Genomic DNA, 5,860 nt, shown 5'->3' on the forward strand with positions numbered 1-5,860 from the left:
TACCCGACGATCATTACGAACATTTTGAAATTCATTTTACATTTTTGCATTACGGTTTGTATATATATATATATATATATATATATATATATATATATATATATTCTATTCTAATACATCAGTCTCTAGTCGAGTCATAACCTCCTATTTGAGTTATGATTCTTTTTATACATACCTCTCGGAAGTAGATTCCATTGATTTGTTATCCATACCATACGAAGATCATTCCTTTCCGATTAGTGACATTACGTGTCCATTCATCAAGCTCACCTATGAGTACAAAACTTAAAATATCAAAACATTAACTAACGAGTTCAAATGGCATTCGCCATCTGACCCGCATGACCCGTTTATCCTTTCGACCTTCTCGCATGCAACCTATTTCCATAAATACATTCATATATATATATATATATATATAAATATATATGAAAATTTAAGCATAATTTGAATCATATCACTTAAGAAACATTTACTTGTCTGGTTCGTAATTACTTACACTTCGGATATTTTCACTCCTATCATACTTTTGTTCATTTGCTTTACATTTACTTATATGACTTGTGTGACACAATCATGGTCAAACTATTGACTTCTTCTTAAGTAGACTAGTTTTTGTCTTTTATATCTTAAATCCGTTTCGCGGATTCGAACACCTTACTCATACCTTTCGTACCTTTCATGTTTTGAATCCGCCTCACGAATTCAAATATTGCATTCACCTCTTTCATTCTTTGAAGCCGTCTCGCGGATTCAATCATTTCATTCGCATATTTCATTCCTTGAATCCGTCTCGCGAATTCAAGCATTGCATTCGCATATTTCATTCCTTGAATCCGTATCGCGGATTCAAGCATCGCATTCGCATATTTCATTCCTTGATTCCGTCTCGCGGATTCAAGCATCGCATTCGCATATTTCATTCCTTGAATCCGTCTCGCGGATTCAAGCATCGCATTCGCATATTTCATTCCTTGAATCCGTCTCGCGGATTCAAGCATCGCATTCGCATATTTCATTCCTTGAATCCGTATCGCGGATTCAAGCATCGCATTCGCATATTTCATTCCTTGAATCCGTCTCGCGGATTCAAGCATCGCATTCGCATATTTCATTCCTTGAATCCGTCTCGCGGATTCAAGCATCGCATTCGCATATTTCATTCCTTGAATCCGTCTCGCGGATTCAAGCATCGCATTCGCATATTTCATTCCTTGAATCCGCCTCGCGGATTCAAGCATTGCATTCACATCTTTCATTCCTACAAGGTACTCTCAATCCCCCGAGAGTCTTACTACCCATTTCACCCATACGCCTAGCAGCTACCAAACTCTATCGGACATACCTGTAATAATTATCACGGTCTCACGAACGTCATACGTTTCTTGTGTACTGGCCAGGTACACATTCCACGTACTAGTTTCGTGTCTTCGCGTAATCGCCACCTTATGTCCGAAGAATTTAGTCTCGGCTCGTGTAACATTTTCAAAACTTATTTACCATGTCGTTATCATAATTTGTTCAAAATTTTTCTTTCACTTGCTTAACCATACCATTTCATACGCCCATACGTTAGGTTTACGTACCTGGGGTCAATTCGTTTCATTGCTTGCCTCGATGCCGGTCCTAGACCGCATTCACGGATCATCTCTTCCAACAATTGCGCTTACCCTTCACAAAACATACTATTAGTTTCCTTCAAATACATAATCTAATACATACTTACATTCGCTTTTGCCTTTAGGCCTCGATCGAGTCTTGGATTGCACGGGTTCTTGGTCACGAGAGCACACCGGTTTGAGTTCAAGTATTTACCTCCTGTTACTTGATTCTCTCAAACCAGGGCTCTGATACCAACTTGTTACACCCTAACACGTAATAGCTTTAAAATGACGCAGCGGAAATACGAGTCTTAAAATTTCTATCTTTATTAGACACATTACTTACATAAAAGCTCAAATACGAAAATGTTAAGCGCTTACTGGAAGAGGTTTACAATATTTACATTAAATTAACGTTTCAAAGCATTACGTATTTCAAACTATGTGACCGTTCTTTCCGTACAATCCTTGCTCTTCGACTCGATCCACGCCCGCTTATCATCCTTAAAGGTAGAAGGAGTCCGAGTAGTACCTGTGGGCATCACATACAACCTAACCATTAGTCGTTGACATCATCGTACAACCAAATTCACATATAATTAAATAGTATAACATTCGACAAAGTAAACTTTGATTTATCCGACTATCCTCTCGGAATCTCTCGTTCCGAGTTCAGCTTCCATTCCACGAGAATCCGTCGTTCTCATTCCTGCATTACCTACCAATCTCAAGCACATTATTAGTGAGATCCTTACCCAAACATATTGAAACCAAGCATACCTGCATACGTACTTGCGTGCTTACATATTCGTGTCTACGCATATTTTACTTACATCCAATTCTTGTTTAACTTGTTCGTATACACTTATCGTATTCGTACATTATTTATACGGTGCTTATTCTTGGATTTAGAACCCAAAAACATCAAGAGAACACCCAAAATTTGGTTTAGAAGGCTTACCATAGACCACGGTTGATATACTGAAGCTTACGATATATTAAACAACTTAGTTAACAAATTTCAGCATTCTAAACATGGGGAGGCCGTCGGCGACGGCCCTACAGGGCGTCGGCGACGGCTTTTAGTTTTTCCCGTAGCTTAAAAACCCCGTAGACAGGAAAACAGGACGTCGGAGCAAACTGAAAAAGCACGAGGCGTCGGCGACGGCCCATAGGGGCGTCGGCGACGGCCTCTGCTTTTGCCATTTTTCTGCTGTGTTGTTTTCATCGTTCGAACGCACTAAAACTCGCATAACTTTTAAACCGTTTACCCGTTTAACCTCCCGTTTCTTCCTACATGCTTGTAAATTCACATTCTTTCATATGAACTTAAAATCCTACATCCGGATTAAGGAAATTCTTAACTTACATGCATTCGACTTATAATCATTTTCTAACTATTTGACCCGTTCGAGCGTACATCAACATAATCTGATTATTTGACCTCAATCTCATATGAACTTAATAATTTCGTTGACATCTATCATAAAAGATTAAATTCTCGGATGTCTTGCATCCTCTTAACCCATTATCGCTCAAATGCTTATTTTCGACCCGTTATGGTTATTTACGCATTAAGTGGTTTATGACATACAAAACCATACTCCACATTTTCACACTAGACCATAACCATTACACTAATCGAATAGCTTCCTTATAGTCTACTTTAAGATTGTTCGCCCAACATACCCATCAAGGGCGTCTTAATCAACTTTATTCCCATTATGCACAATGAAAGACTTCAACGCATAATTGACATCAAACATCATGTCTAATTAAAAAAAGCGTTGTATTACTTAAACAAACTAAGAAGTGACTACGGAAATCACTTACCTTGAGTACTCCAATAAGTGTATTTGTCACCTTGCCTTATCTTGACCCGTTATCCTCCTATGCTTGAGCTCTCCTTGACACGTTCCTATTATCTCATTCCATTACATCCATTCAATAGTTAGTATACGTAATCATACGCATCACTAATCACACTTCTATTCACGTGTCAATCGCTTAACGAGTTCAACATGTATCATAATACTACAATGCTAATCAATTTAACAATTTATCATTCCATCATCACAAAAGTCATACATGAGCTTCTAGCATGCATAATTATGTATTTACATCATGTTCATTATTCTTTCAAAATTCCATACTTCGAATGATAACATTTTCTAAGTTAGGCAACTTGTTTCATACGTTAAACATTTCATACCATTTCTTAACACCTTGGTTTTTACACATCCATTCTACTATTTTCTATCAACAACCCATTTCGACCCGTTGGTGCAATCATATGCATAAACTAGTTGGTAAGTATTTTAGACACTTAAAACAATCAAATAACTTACTAATAATTTATTAAAATCAGTAGTTCATGATTAATACAAGTGTGCATAACAATACAACTATTTTTACTTAATATTTATACTAAAAATGTGCAGCAACTTTCAGTGCAGCAGCTGTTCACGACACATTTTAACCCATTTATCTTCTGATTCAGTTCTTCATGTTCAAATATGAAATGATCTACACTCAGAGACCTTTCTAAGCATATAAAGATCGTAACAATCGGACGTTCCTATGATTTTATATGATTTTTACAAAATCAGCACAGAAGCTGAAATGCTTCCAAACAGCTTGCTGTCAAAACAGTATTGCCGACTTTGGGCACTGTTTTGGCCTGTTTAACATCCGAATTCAACAAACATGTTCAAACACAAAACGTAATATGTTTAAATAGCTTTTTGAGCATATAAGGCTCGACCTCACAGGTCCTTCCTATGATTTTATATGATTTTTGCAAAATTGTTGCGCAACAAATTTTAATTCTAATCAGCTTTGTTACTCGATACACGTAGCATGTCATTTTGTACACAACAATCATAACTAAGCACTTTTCATACTTATAATACATAATCGCCTTCATTACTATTTAATTAACATTCCATACAAGTGATAACACACACTAACCTATACTAGGCATTTCATCAAACACTTGGTGTGCGATCTACTTTCCAAGCATAGTGTACAAGTGGTTTAAGCATGTTCTTCCCAAATTCATCTCTTGAACTATTTTTTTTTTCAAGCAATATCACATTGTCATCAATTCTACATCATGTTTACTATCAAAACCTATCATATAACATCTTGTGCAACAACATAATCTTAATATCAAAATTCACATGTTCATCATAATCATTCTTACGCTACACATGGGTTTCATTCTAATTCACTAAGATAACTAACAATTCGGCCATGATTCTACTTAAACATGATAACATTAGCAAGCATACAACTCATACCCACTCTACTCTATGTGGGTTTTCACTTCCAACATTGATTAGCCGATTTTTAAGCACACATAATGTTCTAGATGGTGATCCTAGTTCAACATCATTCTAATTCCATATAAACTCATGGATTTTCTTGAACCCTAACATAATCAAGTTCATCAAAATGCCAAATTCTTCTTACCTTAAGCTTTAGTAAGTCTAGATGATCAAGAAATCACCAACATGCATGAGCAATGGCCATGATTAGGGCTTCAATTGGATGAATTTGTGTGATTAGAAAGGGTTTCCCCTTCTTCTCTTGGCTCTGGCGTCGAACACACACACACATCTGATGTGTGTGTTTTATTTTTTTTTATTTCATTTTTATTAATTCAACTTTCATAACATGTCACCTTTAGCCCCTTAAGTTTAGTGTGGTAATTGTTTATGCACCAATCTTTATTACTACTATCTAACTTGTATCGGTAACCAAGTTAAATAACATATTTCTCACATTTTATTAATCATGATAACATGCTAATGAATTTAATAATTCGAATTTTGGGGTGTTACACGCCAGCAATTAGAAGAGGAGGAAGAGGCAAAGGGCCGATCACTACTCATAATGATCACGAGGCCGGACCTTCGAACATGCGAGCTCCTTCCAGCACGAGGAGCGAAAAGCCTCAGAGACATAGAAGAAACCTCTTTGAACCAGCAAGACGGTCTATCTCACACAGCTCGACGCCTTCATACCGTCACTCGTTTGGGCCAAATTCGGAAAACGATCCCAGTAACCCTCAACCTTCCTATATACCTCTCAAACGTTCTGTTTCGCATCGTTCCTTTGGCGATCCCACTCCTTTCTTCCAAGGCCGGTTCAACCCGGCAGACTATATCCAAGAACCAGCGGGCTTTAACCCGTTGGGACCAGAAGATCATTTCTCCGAAGATAATGCGGTAGATATGGATGAGGACACGGATCCC

General features: G+C 37.3%; 1 long non-coding RNA gene across 1 annotated transcript; it reads right to left on the reverse strand.

Annotated features, from left to right (window-relative positions):
• Positions 1 to 1,846: 1,846 nt before the first annotated feature.
• On the reverse strand, positions 1,847 to 5,389 carry LOC110889590. The gene is made up of 3 exons (XR_004870428.1): positions 5,076 to 5,389; positions 3,435 to 3,519; positions 1,847 to 2,319 (listed from the first exon to the last, which is right to left on the reverse strand). It is a non-coding gene; the product is annotated as an uncharacterized LOC110889590 (long non-coding RNA).
• Between the last annotated feature and the right edge of the window lie 471 nt (positions 5,390 to 5,860).

This window comes from Helianthus annuus, chromosome 10 (assembly GCF_002127325.2).
Source record: "Helianthus annuus cultivar XRQ/B chromosome 10, HanXRQr2.0-SUNRISE, whole genome shotgun sequence".
NCBI lineage: Eukaryota > Viridiplantae > Streptophyta > Magnoliopsida > Asterales > Asteraceae > Helianthus > Helianthus annuus.